We start from the raw sequence: 22,670 nt of genomic DNA on the forward strand, positions 1-22,670 counted from the left end.
ATTAGAGAAAGTGAAAGCCACCTCTAGGATGTCTCTATGTGGGCGGCTACTGCAATTTTCTTAGGCTCCCCTCTGCTCACCAAGTCACTGCAGAATAATTCTCACCTTGATTAAGACAAAGCTTTCTTCCCAGCATGGTGTCCTCAAAAAGTACACCTTTTAGGACCATAAAACTCTATGTCTGAATTCCATTTCTGCCCATTACCAGAGGTTGGCTTTAGAAAAGTCAGTTGACATCACGGCACCTCAGTTCCCCATTTATAAATTGGGGATAATAATACTTGTTTCTCCGAATTGTTTGAAGTATGAAATGAGAGAGCATTTATATAATATGAATCTACAGTTGTCAATCATTTCTTATTTACATCATATATTTCCAAGTGGCAAAGCCCCTTTCTTTTTCAGGGTTCCCTGGAGAATTCCCCAAATAGGGGATATAAATGTTAACCGAAGAGAATGTGATTTATAGTCTTATCACGGATAGTCCTCCGTTCCCTCCACCTGTGTCATTTCTCCCATTTCTATTCCTCACTGAGATGTCCCCTCACTTCGTTTTCTCTTCAGAAGATAATATAGTCACCCACGCACGACACTACTCAGCTGGTCCTCCAAAACTGGCCTCTTCGATAGACTTGGGTTCCTCATCTATGCTCTCCAGGGAGGCCCAAATATTCTGTGCTTGTAAATAAAGGCAGCAGAACACCTGTAATTCTCTGCTTTAACCCTTGCCCTCCCACAGTCCATTCTCCATAAGATGCGACTCCCAGACCCTCCAAACACCTCCCAACTCATGAAGAGTACAAGGTAAAGGCCTTTACAGTCACCTGCAAGATCCTCCTTTGCTCTTGACTTTCTTTTCCAAGTTTCTTCTCTGGATGAGAAGACCCTGAGAGTGGTAGTCCTCATTCATCGTGCCATCAGGCCACCAGAATAATCTTCCTAAGTAAGCAGTCTTATCACTTCGCTTTTGTTTTAAAAATATTTACTGACTTGGTTGATTGGGGAAAACTGCAGAAAGTGATTTAATTCATGAGCTCTGTAGTCAAGCTCCACCGCCTGGAATCTGTGTGACCTTAGGTAAATCTATCTTTGCCCATTTTATTTATAAATGGAGATAGTAATCATACTCCATGCGAAGCCTCCAGGCCAATCCTATCACTTAGTAAGTAATAAATAAATGGCAATTAGTTTTGCTGAATTATATGGCAGAACTCAGACTTATTTTATCAGGTAAGACCCTGTTAAATATACTCTAAACCTATCTCACTTCTAGATTCACCTTGTATCTCTGCCCTAATGGACATCACTTTCTAGTTTTTTATCATTCCCTGAGGAAAGTATATGTTTTTATGGCTGTCTCGCCTTAGCCTCAACTGACTTTGGTCTCTATTTCTACCTGGCAAGTTTCTACTCAACCTTCAAGACCCAGTTTAAAAATTGGGTTAAGATAGTAGACTGAATTCACCTGCTTTTCATATCTTTTGTATACAAATCCCTTTGAATGCCGTGAAAAAGATATTATTAAGTAAGTAAGCAAGCAAGTAAATAAATAGCCTCTGAACAGTAGTGGAAAATGTAAGAAGATGTCACTAGTGAGCCATATTTTTGATGTATAGAAAGTAGTCCGAATATCTTTATTTCTGGCTGAGAAACTTTAGGAAAATTTTCTGAATTAAAAAAATACTTGGATATGACAGATAAAATGTAACGAACATTCTTTATAAATGCCTAGCCGAGCTTCTGAGAGAAGGCTAAGTCTCCACGGACCTCAAACAAATGGAGACGTGAAAATTCAAGTTGCAAGCTGCCAGTCATGCAGTGACACTCCTGACGGCATTTGCTACGATTATGAACCAAGATGTTTGCGTTTTAGCGATGGCCATAGAGGAAAACAGGGCCTTTGTCTTTTTAAGGGTAGAAGTTGGAATTGAAACCCTACATAAAAACCTGAGCCCCTTGATTGGTTACACAGTAGGTAAAACAGTGTATTAGAAAAAACATATCTAACAAAGGAGACTGCAAGGCAAAGTCTGTCGCTGCGTGGGCTTCAGGAGAGAAAAGTCTTCCCTCCATATTTACAAGCACGGGCTGTCCACAATGAGGAATGGGGTTCTGAGAAACCCTAGGCATCCAGGTCCCTCTCAAGAGCAAATGCAAATCCTCTCTGGAGAGAAACACCTCTGATTTAGGCAGGGTTTTCAAGCTGAAGATGTGCTGAAGAGGATAGCTAACTTCAAAACTTTCCAGCATAAACACATGAGAAGTCAGACAGCAAGATTCAGCAGAAAGAATAAACATGAGAATTAGACCCTCCATAACCGCAGATAATAGAATTACTGGAGTCAGATTACAAATAAGTAGAAAATTAAAAACAGAATTGAAACAGAGATATAAACAATACTCAATAAAAAAATACAACACAGGGTCGACAAAGAACCAAACAGATCTTCTTAAAAATATAATTACTAAAATTGGCAATTTAATAAATGGTCTTTTAAAAAAGAATTGATAAATGTTTTAAGTGGAACAAAAACTAAGAAATTATTTAGAACGTCACACAGAGTAAGAGAGAGAGAACATATCAGGCATAGAGAATAGAACGAGAAATTTATAATACACACCTAATCAGATTTCTAGGGAAGAGATTGAGAGAATAGGGGTGTGTGGCAAATGCTGAAGATATAATGGGTAAAAATTTTCGACAGTTGAAGAAATCATATTATTAGATTTAATAAGCCCAATGAAAATCAATCAAGATAGTTTTTTTTTTGAAAATCCACATTTGAACACATTTTTATAACACTGAAAAACAGAAATGGAGGAAATTTGCTAAAGTTGGCAAAGAGGAAAGGCTGAGAAAAAAACAACTTTCAACTTAAAATTAATAATTTATTATTCTTCAGGAAAACCATAGGGAACACTTAGATCTAAGAAGAGGCAGTGAGCAAAGCAACAGGTAAATGAATAGATTTTTTTGAGGGATTGTCTACATGAAACAATGATAATAATAATAGCTAATTTGGAATTGTGTTAAAAGCGAGTTGGAAATAAAAATATACTGGGCAATAATAAGCATAATAAAAGTATATGATAGCAAAAGTTTCTTGTACAGTTCTGAAGGAGTTTATATATTTATTTAAATTTTAAAGATTAGCACCAAAAATTTAGTGTGTAACTTACAAAAAAAAGGAAATAAAACTATCTGATCAATCAGAAACAAGCTGAGAAAAGAGAAAAAATAAGTATAAAATAGAAAAAATAAAAACCAAAAAAGTAGTACAAATTCAAATGTAGATGTATATACAAATAAACTATATTTGTATACAATACATGTGTATAAAATATTTGCACTGTTGTATATAATGCAGTTGAATACAAATGCATACACACATGTATACATATTTTTATATCGGATTTTTAAAACTAAGTGCTATAGATTGAATTCTGTCCCTGCCAAAATTCATGTTATATTCATAATCTCCAGTGCCTCCGAATGTGGCCTTATTTGTAAATAGAGTTATTGCAGATATAGTTAAGATGAGGTCATACTGGAGCAGAAGGGTCCACATCCAATATGATTGGTATCCTTAGAAAAAGGGTAAACGTCAACACAGATACATAGACACAGGGAGGACACATGTGAACTGAAAGGCAGAGATTGGGGTGATACTTCTACAAGCCAGGGAATGCCAAAGACTGTCAGCCAACCACCAAAAGCTGGGAGAGAGGCCTGGAACAGATGCTTCCCCACAGCTCTCAGAAAGAAGCAACATTGCCAACACCTTGATTTTAGACTTCTAGCTTCCAGAACTGTGAGACTATGAATTTCTGGGTTTAAGCCATTCAGTTTATGGTACTTTGTTACAGCAGCCTTAACAAATGAATGTCGTCAGTTATATGTGTTTTATAGGAGACATACATACCTCAAAGATAAAGATAAACAAATATTGAAGGTAAAATAATTAGAATAAAGATGTATTAGGTAAATTCTGAAAAAAAGAAACCTATGCATGATAGTAGTATTGGAATAAAAAAATGCACCTTTAAATCCAAGTTTTGTGATGATTAAAAAAGATCATTAAGTGATGGTACAAAATAAACTTTACCAGGAAAATATGGCAATTCTGAATTTATATGCATATTACATAGCTACCTGTACTTTACATACATGTATGTACATTCACATTCACACATACACATATATAATTTCTAATAGAAAACAAACAATTACAAAATTAAATTAAAAAAAATTCAAAATCATAGTGGATAGCACCAGGATATTTTAATACATCACTCTCAGTGTTCAGTAGGAAAAATAGACAAAACAACTGAGTATTTAAAATAGGACAACACAATTGACCAATAATTTGCGCAACATAATTGACAAGCTTAATCTAAGAGTCCTAAATAGAACTCTGTTCTCAACTCAAAAACTATACATCCTTCTTTAGCCTACAATAAAGATTTATGAAAATGAATGACTACCAGGTCATAAAGCTAGTTTCAACAAAGTTCCAAAAACTATTATCACGTTATTTCTTAACACAATATAATTTAAGTTAGGAAATTTTAAATATTTAAGAATTTCAAGAAAGAACAAGGATTGGCAAAATGTAAATACTACATATTACATTTTGTGGGATACAGCTAAAGGCCCAATTAAGACAAAACATATGCTTTTTGTGCTTTTAAAAATTGTGCTAAAATATGAAAATTTATGAGATAAAAATATTCACTTATGAATTCAGAGTGACATAAAATGGAGTAAAAACAAAGAAAATTTAACAACAAAGAACATAAAACAATAAAATAGAAAACTTAAAATAGTACAAAAACCAAAGCTAATATATTGTTTTAAGTAATAAAATAGGTAAACTGGTCTGATCGCAAGAGAAAAAGGGATAAGGTCTAAGTAAATGATATGAGGATAGAATGGAAAAGATGCATTTATAAATGGAATGAAGAGTCAAAAGATAAGTGAAAGAATGCTATTTTTTAAAAGTTAGGTAAATAGATTTAAAAACGTATTAAATAGACAATTTTAAAAATTCAATCAAAACATAGTTTGCTGAAACTTTCACAAAGAAAAAAAATCAGAATAGACCGATGACATAAAAGAAATTGAATATATGTTAAAGATATACCACCACAGATATACAGTTGAGTTCTACTAAAAAAAAAAGAAAATAAAAAAGAAATGGAATTCCAATAGTACAGAAATTCTCATCGAGGAGTCAAAGACTGTTAAGGCAACAATATAGTCTTACTGTATGAAGTCAGTATGACGTTTATACCAATACCAGACAATAATTCTGTGAGAAGAAAATTACAGGTCTATTACACTGATCAACTGAGAGGCCAAAAGTTATCAATAGTCTTAGGAAATCAAACATTGTACTCGTTCTCCCTTGCTTCCATATCCACATAATTATGATGAAGTTGGGCTTACCCCAGAAATATAAGAACTTAACATTAGATGATCAATTATTGTAATTCATCATATTAAGAGATACAGAGAAAAGCCATGTGATTGTCTCAAAAAGGATGAAAAAAACATTTGATAAAGATAACAACCCCTGGGGACAAAAATTCTTAGCAATTAAATTAAAAGAGAGCATAGTTAACTTCATAAAGCGTGTCTATAAAAATCCTGCAGAAAATATCATAATTAATGAGCAAAAGCATTAGAATTCTATTCCTCATCAAATAAAAAGTATGGCAAAGCTGCCTGCTAGCACAGTTTCTACTGGAGAGCCTTGCCAGGGCATCGTACCACATGTGCTGCTGTGTCGATGTTGTTTCCCAGAGTTGCAAAGAACTTTGCCTGTGTGGCATTACATAGAGGTCTTATTAACAGAACTAGCCAAGAAACAAAAAGTTTTAGGGTTGAAGACTGTCCTGATTCCCAGAGGTTATGACTGCTTGTTTAGAAAATCCAAGAGACTCTCTATATTAGTAAAATTAATAAGAGCATGTGCCAAGGAGTCTGGAAATAAGATAATCATACAAAAGATAGTTGCTTTCCTATATACCAGCAATGAACAATTAGTTACATAGAGGAAAAAAATCTAAAGAAAGATGCATAACATCTTTATCCCCAAATATATCTGTGGATGGTAACAAGCTGATTCTAAAATTTATTGGGAAAATTCGTGGGCCAAAATAGCCAATTCCTTTTGAAAAAGGAAAAATATGGTGAGGGGTCCCTATCAGTGATCTAAAATAATTTCTATAAATACACAGTATTTAATAAAATATGGCATTTTAAAAGGAATACACAAATCAAGCAATGGAACAGAATAAAAAGCCAAGAAACAAATCACGTAAATGAAATAGGTATTCCAGACCCAGTGGGGAAAGGATTCTTTATTGAATAAAATGTGGGGGTATTTGGTTATGCATAGAGGGAAAAATGGAACCCTAACTCATACATAAATAAAAATATATTCTAGGTCAACTCAAGACACAAAAGCACAGAGCATAAAGAAAAGTTACATTTAAAGACTACATTAAAATCAATAACTTTATAAATCAAAGCTAATGTAATTAAAATACAAAGACCGCAAATTGCCAGAAAATATCTGCAATTCAATGTGATCAAGAAGAGTTACTCACTAGAATATAGAAGAAACTCCTTATCAATAAAAAGGTAAATTAACCAATAAAATGTTGAGTCATTGAGGAAATTACAAAAATACCGATAAAATAGAAAAGATACTCCATCTCACCTATGTTCAGGAAAATGAAAATGAAAATTACAAGATCCCATTTTATATCTGCCAGTTAAGCAAGATTTAGAAAGTATGATAATACTAAGCATTGTGAAGATGTGGCTAAATGCGAACGCTTGCGTGCTCTGGTGGGAACGTAAACTGTTTCAAACACTTTGGCGAACAACGCAGCCATGTCTCTGAGAGCGGAAGATGAACGCACTTGACGACTCAGCAATTCCGCTTTTGATTATAAATCACAGAGGAACAAAACACCAAAGGGAAAGAAAAGTGAAGCACCTCGGGTGGCTCTAAAAGAAGCGAGGACAGAAACACTCAACTTTGGGGAGAGGCAACTACTGATTCTATGGGTTTTCCTGTAGAATCTCCAGCGAACTGCCAAGCCAAGAGTCAAGAAATACAAAGACCTGGCGGGGACATAAGAAAATAATCAGAGAAATTAATTAAAGACTAAATTTGGAGCAGCTGCTCACACTGAACTTCTCTCTCTCTCTCCTGCACGTTGAACATATGGTGGCAATGACTTTGCCCTTGGGGAAAAAGCCCTGAGAACCAATGTATAAACAAAACAAATGACTTTTCTTGGAAGGGCTCTTAGCATGAGTGTTGGCACTGGAGAAATAAACATAGCAGAGTCTGAGGCAAATCTGTAAGAATATACATACGTACATATAGAAAGTTTCATTTTTTAAAGAGTTAGTTGCCGTTCAAGTCTCCAACAAAGTAGTCACAAGTACAGGTTTAACTTGGGAGACTTTATATGGCTCATGTCCAGGGAACAGAATACGTCACCGAGATGATAAAGCACAAAAACTTTAGCGATGAACCCTTCCCCTCATTTGTAATCACTAATGAAATGCTCTTGTTAATATCCAGAATTTAGATTCATTGGCAAGTAAACAGAGACATATATTTGATCTATTAAAGTCAGTTTCAGTTGCCACTACTGTTCAGTCTAGCCTTTAACCACAAATAGGAATAACCAAGAATCACCAAATATCTGAGCAAATATGTACCTGGAAAGAGGCATCGGATTGAATAATCAGAAAATTATTCCTCTCCCCTCTCTCGCAAACAAAAATCCAAATAAATTGAGGACGTACAGAAAATACTTCAGAAAAATATTGTTCATATCCTTGGGGAGATTAAAAAAGCTATCTGCTAGGAAACAGAACCACAGTTCTGGAACTTAAAATTAGCATAATTAGAAAAATATATTAAGAGATAAATGGAAGAATGTGAATAGCTAAAGAGTCAATTAATGAGCTAAAAGACTGAACCCAGTAATCAGCCAAGGAAGAGAGTGAAATAAGACAAAGAGATAAAAGTATCAGAGAGAGTTAAGAGGTGTGAAAAATATATACAGAATTTCCAATATCTGTTTGTTAATATATTCAGAAGGAACGATCATAGGGAAAGGGTGTGTGGTAGAGAAAAAGTGGTCCCCTAAAGATGTTATATCCTAATCCCCAACATCTGTGAATGTGTTATATGATACAGCAGACTGAATAATGGCTCCCCAAGTCTTATCACATTCTAATTCTCAGAACGTGCAAATGTTAACTTATACAGCAAAATGGGACTAAGGTAAGGATCTTGACATGGGGAGATTATCCTGGATTATTCAGGTGGCCCTGCTATACATACAGTGATCCTTATATGAGGGATAATGGAGGGGCAGAGGCAAAGGGGAAAGTGATGTGACATCAGATGCAGACGTTGGAATAATGTAGCCAGGAGCCAAGGTAATGCTAGCAGCCTCTAGAAGCTGAAAGAAGCATGGAACAAATTCTCCCCTGAAGCCTCCAGAAGGAACCAGCCCTATTGACATCCTGATTTCAGTCTTTTAAAATTCAATTTGAACTTTTGACATCAGAACAAATTTTTTGTTTTAAGCCACTAAGTGGTTAATTTGTTACAGTAATAGGACACTAATACCTATGGCAAAGGAGAAGTCAAATTACAGAGGAAATCAAAATTGCTCACAGATGGCCTTAAACATCTGAAAATCAATGCAACTCACCATATAAATGGATTAAAAATAAAAAATCACATTATCATCTCAAAATAAAGAAAAAGCATTGCAAAATCCAACATTTATTCCTAATAAAAACTCTCAGCAAAAGAGGAATAAAAAGAAACTTTCTTAATCTGACAAAGGGTATTTTTGTGAAGCCTACAAAGAACATTTAATAGCGAAAGATTAAATGATTTTCCCCTAAGATCTAAAAAATGATAACACTGTCCACGCTTAGCACTTCTGTTCAATATTGTACTGAAAATTCTAGTCAGTGAAAGACGGTGAGAAAAGGCAATAAAATATATCTCAGTCAATAAGAAGTAAAAATGTCTGAATCTGCAGATGACCTGATTACCTACATTAAAATATCACATCGACTATACAAAAAATAAAAATAAAAACAAAAAAACCCCATAAAACCAGCCATAACGAGTATGTGAATTTAGCAATGTTGCAGGATATAACATCAACATACAAAGTCAACTGTAATCCTATATACCAGTAATGAATCATCAAAAAATGAAATTACAGAAACTACCATTTTTAATGGCATCAAAAATATAAAATACTTAGGGATAAATAAATCTAGCCAAAGATGTTAAAGACACGTACATGGAAAACTATAAAACCTTACGAAAAGAGTATAAAGAGGACCCAAATAACTGAAGAGATGTGTCATAGATTAAAAATCCCAGTAAGTCAAAAAAATGTTAGTTTGCCTCCAAATTGATCGATAGATGCCACAGAACCTCAATAAAAATTGTCCCCAATATTTTTGTAGCTGATCCTAACATTCATATAGAGATACAAAGAACTGAAAAAGATTCTTTTGTCTTTCAGCATCTGCTTGTTGTCTCATGGTCTCAAGATGGCTGCTGTACCTTATGGCTTCGTGTGTGACATCCAGGGAGGAAGATGACAGAAAGACAAAGGGTCTAAGATGGATATCCAGGCCAAATCTATCCCTTTTACTCACCTTCCGAGGGCTCCTCCCATGATTTGAGGGTGAATCTCTAGCCAGAGCTCTGTCACGTGGCCACACTTGGCTGCATGGTAACCAAGGAGATGCGAATCTGGGAAGCATCGTGTCTGTTAATTAGTAGTCTGCCAGTGCATTGAATACTAGATCTAATTGGTGGGCTTGACCCCAGGTCTGGTCTTTCGGGACTGAAATACATCCTTGCTTAAAACTTTCTATGGCCCCAATGGCCTTAACATAAACTTAATCCCTTAAGTATGACGTCTAAAGCTTTCATGATCTGGATCCCGTCTTCCCCTTTGTCCTCACAACTGTTATACTCTGATTGGCACATAAAACTCCTCTCCTGATAATCTGCTATTTCCTCTGCATGCTAGGCTACTTCACTTCCTGTGTCTCCTCGCATGCAGTTTCTTCTTTCTAAAATAACTTTTACTCCCCTCTCTAATTTGAGGTTATCCTTCCTGACACCTCTTTCAGGAAGCCCTCCTTGATACCGTACAGAATGCATTAGGCACCCATCCTCTGGGTTCCTACAGAACCTTGTGTACTTCTTTTCAAAGCAGCAATCACTCCTTACTGTAACAGTCTGCTTAACTGCTCTATATCCCTTCTTAATTGGGGGATTTAGTGTCAGAAACTATGATGCTTATCTTTGCGATCATAGTCCCTGAAGCAGTAGTTGCTAAATTAATGTTTACTGGATGAATAAAGATAAAGAATACACCAGCTTTATCATTTTACCAAGCTCAAACCTCAAAACACTTGGAGAAGTCATTCCTCTCGCACAAGATAAAGCAACATCTGGCAGGCATCTGCAAGTCCCTCTCTGTTGGGAAGCTTCTGGGAAATCAGAAATGCATGTAATAAAAGTTTTGGGCTTTTTCTCTTCCATAGGGTGTTCACTGAGCCCCATGGAGAGCTATGGGGAGGGGCTCAGGATAGCAGCCAAGCAGAACCTGATTATAGATCAGCTGTCAGACTGCAAAAGAAATCTTTCTCATGCTGGACAGATTGCTTGCCGGGGATCATTAACCATATAGGACATGAGATTTTTTTCCTTTCAAATTGCTTTCAAATCTAGCATTATGAAAATAAAATCCCATTATGACAAAATCATTTTTCATTCATTATCAGAACCTCATCAGTCCAGTTTGAGTAGGAAGAACTGGAAGTTGTCTGCCACTCCTTGAGTTAGACCTGGATGAATGACATGGCAACTCTCTCTGAGAGGGGATGAGGACTCGTTTCAAAGAGGTGGCTTCTATTTCTTTATCTACAGTGAGCTCCTACTACATGCAAGAAACTTTACATATATTTAACGTGATGAGGTGGTTACTATTATAATGAGAAAAATGAGTCTCAAAGGCCATTAGTAAATAGTACAAATGCAGGGGCAGTGTCTGGGCCAGGATCTGACATTAGTTAATTAAATTATTCACTTACTTAATAAATAATTATTGATTGCTTAATGTAAGTTCTATCCCAGGGATACAGCAGTGAGAAAAATATAGTCACAAGCCACAGTATCATACGACCTCCAGCTCGATACGAAAAGACGGACTACAAAGCATTAATTAAATTGGGGTACTAGGTATTGTGGCAATATAGACCAAGAAAGTTTGTGGGTTAAGGGCTGGCTTCTTGGAAGAAGTGACATTTAAGCCAAGATCTGTAGAACAAGCCAGGGTTAGACAGATGACAGCTGAGGAAGGAAATTTTTTTGGCAGAAAAATAGCTACTTCAAAGTCCTAGAGTTGAGGAAGGTTATGACTTGTTGGAGAAACTGAAGTTTTTCTTTTTCTTTCTTTTTTTTAAATTTGCTATGTTTAATTTCTTGTTTTTCTTACTTTTTAAAAAAAATTTTTATGGTGACACTGGTTAATGAAATCCAGTAAGTTTTAGCTGTACGCTTTAACAGTAAGGCATATATATGTTTACACTGTGTGTTTACCTCCCATCGTTAGTTTCCTTCTGTCATCAGGGGTATTTGACCCCTTTTACCCCGTCTACGTCTCTCTTCCCCACTCCTCCCTACCCTCTGGTAACCACTAGTCTATAGTCCATGTCCATGAGTCTCTGTTTGTCCTGCTCATTTGCTGCTTTTAGGTTTATATCTCACATGTAAGTGATATCACGTGATGTTCAACTTTTTATCTGGCTTATTTCGCTTAGAATGATTATCTCGATGTCCATCCATGTTGTTGCAAATGGCAGAATTTCATCTCTTCTTATGGCTGAGTAGTATTCCATTGTATATATGTACCACAGTTTCTTTATCCAATCATCTATTGTAGGACACTTCGGTTGCTTCCATGTCCTGGCCACTGTGAATAATGCTGCCATGAACATTGGTGTGTAAATATCTTTTCGGATATGGGTTTTCAAGTCTTTGGGGTAAATACTCAGTAGAGGGATTGCTGGATCATATAGTAGATCAATTCTTACTTTTTTGAGGAACCTCCATACTGTTTTCCATAGAGGTTGTACCAATTTGCAGTCCTGCCAGCAGTGTATGAGGGTTCCTTTTTCTCCGCATCCTCTCCAGCATTTGTTATTACTTGTCCTGTTGCTTATAGCTATTCTAACAGGTGTGAGATGGCATCTCATTGTGGTTTTGATTTGCATTTCCCTAATAGCTGAGCATCTTTTCATATATTTATTGGCCATTTGTATGTCCTCTAGCGAGAAGTGTCTGTTCAGGTCCTCTGCCCATTTTTTGATTGGATCGTTTGTGAAACTGAAGCTTTCAAAAGGGGCAGGGGGAGGATGGAGAGAGAGGGTTTTGAGAGGCGAGGCTGGAAGATCAATCATGAAGAAACTTGTCAGCCAGTGGACACAGCTGGACATCATGCTAACCGCATGGGAAGCCATGGAGAAGTTTCAATCCAGAATACAGCCTGGATAATAACTAAGGACTACAAAGTCCTACTTGCCAGAGCCAGGCACTTTTTAAGCAGTGCACAGCTACTGAAACTTTAGCTCTGCTTGCTGTCCTGTGAGCCCTGACAGTTGGCATTTCTTTTTGTAATGCAAGTGCCTGATTTAAAGCTGTGATTGCTGAGGCAAGGGCCAGACTTAAGCTTTGATTGCCACTTCAAAGAGGCATGAACTTCAAAGGTGGCTCTCTCAAATAAACACATTGCCAGCCACAGGAATAGATAAGGAGCTAGCCTCCCATCCCCGCCTCTGTTTTAGAGATCTTGGTTGATTTCCATAACTAACCTTTTGGGCCATTTGTTTTTTCTCTTTCTATGCTTTAAATTCTTGTTTTTATGTTTTAAATTCACCAATAAAGAGTGAGCCAGAGAAACTCTAGGGCCTCATCCTCAACCCTCATAAAAGCAAAATCCCAAGCTCTCTCTCGATCTCTCTACCTGCGACCTTGCTGTGTGTGTGGCCCCAGGTGTACCATGTAATTTCCAGAACCTGTAAGTAATGCTCCCTGCTTTTTTTTTCAAAGTTTCCCAATGGTTATTGCTGAGGGCATCTTGCAATCATAATAACCGCAAGGGATGGTCCAGCCACAATGGATGTTGACAGGCTGAGACCGGCACAAAACATTTGCCTTATGATTTGTCAAACGAGAACACTTTTGAATAAAAAAGGCATTATTAATATCATTTTTAATAAGAAACATCCAAACCTGTAGGAAATTTTAATAAGAGTTTATTTGAGCCAAACTTACAACCTATGTAAGGGAGCAAGATCTCAAACGCTCCAGAGAATAACAGTTTCTTTTATGTATTTGAGATTAAGAAGGGAATGACAGGGGCTGGGTTACAGGACAGGTTAAACTCACGCTTTCGAAGACGGGGTCTGAAAGGGTGTTCAGGTGGGTATAGAAGGAGGGGTCTGAAAAGGGCATTTCAAAGGTGTGTTAACTTAGAGGCACAGAACCAGTGCACAGGGCTTGCTGAAGGCAAAGATAAGCCTTTTACTAAAGAAGTTATATGGCTGGGGCCTGACTACCCACTGTGACCTGCCCAGTTAAGGATTTATAATCAGATCACCGTAGAATTTATGACCAGATAGTTCTCCTTAGAACTTCTTTATTTGTCCACATTAATACCTATGCTGAGACAACAGGAAAAACTGTTCCAAGCAAATCAGAATATATGGTCATTTAATCCTCATAACAAACCTATCAGGTAGGTACTATTATTATCTTCATTCTATAATGAGGGAATTGAGAGGTAGGAGGTTAAGTCACTTAATCAAAGGCACAAAAAGCCTCTCTGATAAGTGACATTTCAGATTTGCCTCTTTTGAAAGGTTTTTTCTTTTCATTGATTCAACAAACACTGATTGGTTTTCGATTTTGTGCCGGGTCGTCGGGATACGGCAGTGGACAAGACAGGCACAATGTCTACTTTCTTAGGAGTTTCATTCTGGTGGAACGGAGCTAATGGAATCACAGAATTTACAGCTTAGTGTCCAGAAGACAAACCACGTAAATAAATACGTAACACAAAGTCAAGCACTGCTTGCTGCTAAACAGGGTCATGGGGCAGAGCGGTGGTTCTCAACCACGACCGATTGTGCTCCCCCGGAGGGACATTTGGCAATATTTGAAGACGTTTTTAGTTGTCACCACTGAGGAGGCTGGTACTGGCATCTAGTGAGCAGAGGCCAGGGATGCTGCTAATCATCCTCCAGTGCACAAGACAGTCCCCGCCTCCCCAACAAAGAATTATCCAGCCCCAATTGTCAATAGTGCTGATGCTGAGCAACCTTGACATTCACCCCCACACACACAGACGCTTCTTCATCACCACCGCCACCGCCACCGGCCACCACCATCGCCACCACCATTGCCACCACCCCCAACCCTCTCACCCATCGCTGCTTTCTAAATAATTCCAAGCTGAAGAATGTTGGTTCCAAATTCAGAAAATCCATTTTTATTGAAAACCTCTAGATTATGGTGCTGCCTAGGTGCACGTTATGACTGAATAAACAAATTAAGAGGAGACAAAAGCTGGAATTTATAAGATGAAATTGGTTTTGTTAATTTAACTCATTAAAGGTACTCGAAGCAATTTTCTAGGTCTTGAATAATTACATTAAAAAGCTAAAGGCTGCAATTATTTCGGGAAATGAATAAATAAATAGTAGGATCTTAGGATTCTCTGAGGTGTTTTGGTTTGAAATTTGGAATAAAATTTTCCCCACAGAAATCCAAGAAGATGTCAAGATACTCTTATTTATGGGAGCAAAACTATTTTGCTTATTTTATAATAAATACAAGTAAAATTTATTATAAGTAAATTTATTTATTTATAATAAATACAAGTACAACAATCCAACCTTACTTCCACAGCCCCAAAACTGAGGATATCTCTCAAGAGAAGGAAAATACAAAGACAGCCTCAGTAATATGGAAAAATAATAAAATATTGACACAATTAAAAACTGAATTGTTACAAAAATCTAAAGATATGCACTAATGACATTCATGCATAATGACTATATGTAAATGGCCTCTTCGAAAATCATCCCCAAACCCTATTCCTGTGCCCGACTCACTTTACAGGAGCTGGTGACAGGAAGAAATTAAAAACTCCTTATGGGATGAAGAATGAATAAACAGACAAAAGTCCCTGAGTTTACATTTCCACTACTTGGGCAATCACATGGTATAGTGGCAAAGAGTAAAGGCCTTGGAATTGTGTGTCCAGGATCAAATCTTGGCCTGTCTGTGCCTCATGGTCCACCTCTGTCAATGGGGTAAGAAAAGAACCCGCTTCATAATTAAAGAGTCCACTTAAGTAAAGTACTTAGAAAAGTGTTTAGCTTGTACTGGATGCTACGTAATTATGAGGTGCTATAGGATTATTGTTGTTATGAGTCCTCATGTCCCCGAGTGACAGGAACAACATTATGATTACCCTCTGTGCCCTCCATGGTCCAGTCCCTTTTACATCTCCGTCCTCCTGTCACTCTCTCTTCTCTTGCTTCACTCCAGCCCCTCAAGCCTCTCTGCTGCTCGTCAAACACACCAGACATGCCCCTGACTCAGGACCTCTGCCTTAGCCAGTCTCTCTGCCTAGGATGCTCTTCCCGTACTTACCCACTTAGCTAACTCTTTACCTACTTCATGTCTTTGCTCCAATATTCCTTCTCTACACAGTCTACACCAGCCACCTTATTTAATAAAGCTACCTGCCTCCTGCACTCCAACCCATTAGCCTCCCAGTCCTCCTCCTACATCACTGTTCCGTCTTCACCCCTCTGCTGGATCACCCTATAGTGTCCTAGCAGAATCCCTAGCACGCCATCTGATTCTGAAGAATCTCCTCTTTAACCACGGTAAAATAGCTTTCCTGTTTTTTATATGCCCCAAATCTTATCTTTGTCTAAATTGGGGGTCATGAATTAAATGCATTCAGGAACCAGGCAGGTGACAAAAATATGTGAAGGTGTCAGATGAAATGAAAGGGAGTAGTAGGCCTGTACTAAATTAGAGGCTTACCCAGTTTGCTTACAAATGCTGTAGGCATAAACCCAAATGTGTCTCTGCTGGTTTCAGTTCACAGGTTGAAAATGAGCAACGTTGCTTTGGTTGCATCTCAGAGGTCAGTGTCAATCACTCTCTTTTTGGTGTTCCCATAGCCTTTGCGTAGTTAGTGCTTCATCTGTGATCGCCCCGCGTAGGTTAACACACAACCAACTGAGCACAGATCCATATAATACAGTGGTGCCTAAGAGAAGAAGCACCTGCCTTCCTGAAGCTTGAACCTCGTAAGGACACATACCTACACTAAGGTACTCAAGTATGACAGCTGTAGTGATAAAAGCCTGTTGAGAATCAAGTAGAAAAACAAAGAAGAGGAGTGGAAATGGTCCACGAAAAGACCTCAAGGAGGCAGAAACCGTCGCGTCTTTAAGATGAATAGATGACCGCCTGTCAGGTGAAACCATGGGGCGACCATGGGAGACAAGGACATTCCAGTCAGTGCGAACTAAGCCATGAAGGCCTGAACATCCTGGAATTATCAGAGAGATTCAGGAATATCCAAATGGCCAGAACTAAGGACCTACAGGTATGAGGGGGAGGGGACAGAAGGATAAGAGGCAAAGTAAGTGTTTTTATCTGGAAACAAAATGTACCCTGTGGGCGAAAGAAACTCGTGAAGAGTTTTTAAGATGACTAGCAGTGTGACTGGGAAGGCTCGGCGTAAGATGGTTTAAATAGGTGGGCGGGAGATAATGTGCTTTTGGTTTTTTTGGATAGGAAAGGAGGCAGTGAAAGACAGAGAGGGGAGATGACAAGCACATGTAATCTTGAAGACTTGCTAACTGACTGAGTCCAGGAGAGAAGCAGTCTATGCATTGCATTTATCAACAGAGTGGTCAATAGCGACTTTGCTAAGGGCAGTGCCAGCCAGCAGATGAGAAGGATCCTGACTAGTGTGTATGACTGAATGGTGACAAGTGAAGAAGCGAAGACAGCAAGTGCAAGTGATCCTTCTGAGGAACTTGGCCTTGAAAATGAAAGAGAGAAGCAACTGGTGGGAATGAAGGGCTGAAGAAGGAATTTCTCACTATGAAAGGCATTGAGCAGGTCCCTCATCTGAGAAGCAGCCGCCAAGAGGGAGAGAAGGTCTGGACATAGAGACAGAGCACGTCTGGGCTGAGATGGGAGGGCAGGAGGTCAACAGCACAGGTGGAGAATGTTCACACCCGGAAGAGAGGAGACCACTGCTTCCGGGAAAGAGGAGCTGACAGTGTACGTAAAGGTATATTTTAGGTAGCCCAGCAGGAAGAGTGGGGAGGTGCCATCTGACACCATCGATTTTCTCAGACAGGTGAGAGAGCAGGGCCTCCATTCAGAGCAACTTCATAGCCAGAGGGAACACCTTCTTTCACAGAGACGCTTCTAGGCTTTTGTCTCTATGTGTCCTTGTCCCTTCCCAGGCAGTGGGAGGACTTCTGTTGCCAGAGCAACAGAATGCAGCATTTTAGATTAATTCTTAAGGTGTGTTTTATGTATGTACACACACATACACACACGAATGGACTTGAGTGTTCTAACAAGCGTGGCGTGAATATGGGTTGGAGTATCTAAGAGTATTAGAGTAAGTGTTTCTATGACTATGCGTGTGGGCTGGATAAGTTGGTGAGAGTATGTGAGTCATTTTAGTGTGCTGGTGTATAAAGATGGGGAGACAGAAAATGAGTGTGAGTGTCTTCTCGAGGTATGAGCGTGTTTGATGGAAGGTTTGGTGTCAGGGCTGTTTATGTGTGGTGTGTAGGTTTCCATGGAGAAGAGCCCACATGTGCAAGGATTTTTAGTAAATACGAACAGGCATGTGGCTAGGCATGTGTCTGTGTGTGCATCTGTGTGATGGCGGATGTGTGTGAATCTGTACGTATGGGGGGGAGGGTGTGATACTGGGTATATGGGTCTGAATGTGCATGCATGGGTGTGTACCAGGGCACACGGGGTGGCTTTCAAGTTCTTATGCAGACTAATTAAACTTTTTGTATGCTCCCTCGCATTCTGCATCCGCAGAGATTTCAAATTTTATTCTGGCCGTCTTCTTCTATGTCAACAGTCCCTGAGAGCTGATCGTAGGTTTACTTGGTATGACAGGATGTCGTGTGCATAGGGACTTTGTGGAAACTCTGTAGGTGTGTAAATATGAGCGTGAGAAAGAATGAGTGCACACCAGAGGGCATGTGAGAACTGTGGTGTGTGTATATGTTTGAGTCTGCATATAAGTAATATGTGAGAGCTAACACTGCATCTTTCAATAAATATTTATAGAATCGATTCTATGTGTCAAGCTTGGTTCCAGATTCTAGAAAATTATGGTTAACAGAAAAGCCAGTTCCTGCCCTCTCTTAAAGCTTACGTCCTACTGAGGCAGGACGAATCATAAATTGATAAATTAATAAATTGATGTCACATGTCAATGGTGAGAAGTGCTAAGAAGAAAAATAAAGCAGATATATTGGATGGAGAGCAAAGAAAGACACTCTTTTATATAAGATGGTCCAGGAAGGCCTCTCCAGGGAGGTCACACCTGAGCAGAGTCTGGTTTGGGTGGTGGAGCAAACCATGAGGCTGCCGGGAAAAGGGTTCCTGATGAAGGAGGCCACACGGTATGTTTGGGAAGAGCAAGGGGGCCGTTGTGGCCGGAGCCGGGTGGTGACGCAGGAATCAGAGAGGGGAGAAGGAACGGGAACTGGGTCAGGAGCCACAGCGCTTAGCTTCGTGGACCACGGTCAGGCCTCGGATCTTATTCCGAAGGCTCTATGGGAAGTCAGAGGAGCGTTTTGTCAGAAAAGTGCCACAAACCGACCAACATTCGATAGCGATCGTTCTGGTTGCTCGGGTAGAGTTTAGACTCCAAAGAAGCAAGAGTGGAAGCGGGGAGCGTAATCAGATGGAGGGGATGGTGAGAAGTGGGTGGATTATGGACACATTCGGAAGGTGGATGAGACAGGACCTGATACACTGGAATGAAGAGAGAGGGAGAGAAAGAAAGAAGTCAATGGGACTCGAAGGTTTCTGGTTTAATAAGTGGAAAGAAAAGGCACCATGTACGAAGATGGGGAAAATACAGAAAGGGTAGGACTCTGGGATGGAATCCAGACGAAGTTACTGGACGTGCCGAGTGTGAGGTGCCTGCTGGATTTCTGCGTGGAGTGCCAAGTGAGCGTGGCAGTTTGACGAAGAGCTCTGACATGGAACTAGAAATTTCAGCGTGAACAGCCTATGGATGGTATTTAAAGCTTTTAGATGGAACGAACCCATGCAGAGAACACGCAGAACTCAGTCCAGGGCTGAGGAGCTGCCTCCACTCGTGGAGTTCAGGAAGCGACGAAAGATTCCACGAAGGAAACTGAGAAGCGCATCTTGGAAGGCAGCAGGACGACCGTGAGATTCTGCTGTCCTGGGACCCAGGCGAAGGGAATATTTCATCACCTGTGCCAGATCTGCTGATCGACTAGTTACAAGGAGGCCGAGAACTGGCCACGGGAGCTGGCAACGTGGAAGTGTTTGGTAAATGACTTGAACAGCGTCCGCGCATTGGTGGAGGGGGCAGCCTGACTGGAGCAGGTTGAAGGGATGAAGCGTGCTGGCTGGTGGGCTCTGGAACAGACTCCTTTCAACCTATTATGGCAAGAGCCCTAAGGAAGCGACAGCAGGAGAGCTGTCCGTCAGCCGCTCTTACAAAGTGCAAGTCTGATCGTGTTACTCCCTTAAATATCCATCAGTGATGGCCCCTGTCTCTGAGAAGTGCTTAATACGACAAAGAGTACAGTATTACTGTATGATTTGGTCTCAGCCCACCAATGGGATCTCATTCCTTTACCTGCCTGTCGACCCCTCACCCTCAACTGTAACTCCTCCAGGAGCAGAAACTGTGATTCCGTTTTCTCTTCTGTTTCTGTTCATTCACCGGTTCTCGCTTCTTCTCAGTGCCTTGCTTTGTAGGTGATGAATAAATGATTGAATTTTAAAATGCATGACCAGGATCAAAAAAGTAGGGGGGTCTAAAGATGGCCTCGGTGCAGGGGCACCTCACCCCTTTTCACCGGAACTCCAGAGTCCTGCAGTGCATGTGTGGTTTGAATTTGGCTTCTTGGCCCCCCAGCCCGCTTTGAATTACTGATGTTCATTTTTCATTCCTGTTTCCTCACAGCTGTCCTCTCCTGCCTCCCTCACTCCCAGGGGGGCCCAAACAGTTGGGCAGGAAAAGGAGCATTTTGCTGCAAGGCAGACTGGATGAGTGTCCCTTCAGCTCAGGCTGCTCTGTCCTCTCTCCTCCTGTTTCGTGGCTGGAATGCAGAGCAGTGGTGAGCCACCCACCTGGGACCACCCGGTCAAGGGTAACACCCCAGGGAAGCCAGAGGAACAGGCCATGGTCATGGTGGGTGCCCTTTACCCAACGTGTGCTCTGGAAACTGCCCTGTGAAAACTGAGTTTGAAGAAAGGAAACCTTATTCTCCTTCCAGCTCTCTGTATTGTCAGGAGAGGGTTAGCTCTATTCACTATGAAATCTCTGTTTAGTTTGAAGTTTCAAAGAGGTCCCACATGGCATCACTGCCATTTATATCTGTGCACTGGAGAGAGTGTTATACTTCCAGAGGCTCGCCTTTATCTGTAAAATGGGGACGAGTGTCGTATCTTCCTCCTGGTGCGAACAAAGGTTAAAATATGTTAAGTGCTTAGAAGAGTGCCTGGCATGGTAATAAGTGTTATTGCTGTAGTTGTTATGATTATTATTATGTGTTAGGATAATTTTAAGTTTAAATTGCCTCCACATAAGCCTTTTGGACAAATTCTTCAAATAGGAGGTGTACTTCTGAATTTGCAAGAGAGCTACAGGCCACTGACAAGCATTAGGCTATCATTTTGGCTGCATGTAACCTAGACCCAAAAGTGAGACAGAAGTTTATTTGTTCTCATGTAAAGGCTGGAGCTGGAAAAGCTTCCCTACAGAGACAGTGGGAGGCCAGACGCCTTCTCTCTTGTTCCTCTGGCTTTCCTAGGGTGTAGCATGGTCCAAGGTGGCTCCCCTCCCCTCCCCATTTCAGCCAGAGAGAGCAGTGAGAAAAAAGGAGCTGAAGCCCTAAGCTGGAGGTCGAGGCCATCAACTCTGTGTGCCCTCAGATGGCCAAGAAAAAGTCCCGAGGCTGCATCTGGAATGCTCGTTCTCTGTGGCCTGTGCCTGACCTCAAATTCTGATATTCTGGAAGAAAGGCAGAATGCTTATTGGGGATACATGTGGCAAAGTCTAGTTGAGTCTGAAACTCCCAAAAGACAGATTATGTCCTTGTTACCCTCTCAGAGGGGTCGACCGCACGCAGCTTCTTCATTCGAGGGCTTTTGGAGAAGTAGCAGTTTTAGACACCAATGGCCCATTACTGTCTTCTTTGCTGGACACAGAAGTATATTCCTTGAAGAGTACAGTCCTTCATCCGCTACATAACTGTCCACTTGTAATAACTGCTGTGAAAATGAGGGTGTACGAGGTCAGAGGCAAGATGACCTCCAAAACTGAGAATGTCCTTGAGACAGCAGTGCGCCTCTGCCTGCTAACCCCACCTCCGTTTCTTTTATCCTTCCCACCTGTCCTTCGGAGGTGGATTCCGTCTCCCCTGACAGGTTCTGGAGATAGAGTTTTCTTAGAACCGCGGAAGAATCTCTATTAGAGAGATGCAGCTTCTTATCGCAACGCTGTTACGGCTGCCACCCCCCGCCCGCCGCCATTCCCTTCTAATCAGTCTCAGCTCTCCCAGGTCTCCAGCTCATCGCATTTCTCCTAATTTCTTTCTTTCTTTTTTTTCCTCCCTTGTCCACATCTCTCGGGTTTGCTTTGCAGGAATGAAGGGAAGTGAGTTTCTGTCTTAAGACCTGATGTGGCTGTTAGGTTTCTTCTTTCTTTTCAAGGAACCTTAGCTCTTTTCGTCTATCTTCCCCTCTGATGACAACTTCGGATGTCAGGGATAGAAAGTTCTGGGTTCTCACTACTGCGCTAGCGTGTGACCCTGACAAGTCAAGCCGCCGCTCCTCTTGGAAGCCTAGTTTCTTCTGGAAATTCTCTCTTCTGGGGGAAATTAAATCAAGAGATGTAGTTAAGGGACTTGGCACAATTCCTGAAATGGGGAAGCCATGCGGTCACTGTTTTTTCTCTTCTTTGCATTTCTTTGGCTTTCTTCACTTCAATTATAATTCTTCCATTGCTACAGAGGCTTATCTACAAATGGTCGAAGTCCCAGCAACTCACAAACGGGGCCAGGAATAGAGATGAATCCATTTCTCGTTAATATCGAGAAGTTTGAAGCTACGCTGTTGAGTATCTACCATGTAACAGGTCATTTTTATACCATTTTCATGTATATGAACTCACGTTAAATTTTCTCAGAAGTCCTAGGAGACAGGTACCCTTGCCACAGGCTAGAGGTTGCAGACACTGCCCAA

Source organism: Pteropus medius, unplaced genomic scaffold (assembly GCF_902729225.1).
Source record: "Pteropus medius unplaced genomic scaffold, Ma_sr-lr_union100, whole genome shotgun sequence".
Classification (NCBI taxonomy): Eukaryota; Metazoa; Chordata; class Mammalia; order Chiroptera; family Pteropodidae; genus Pteropus; species Pteropus medius.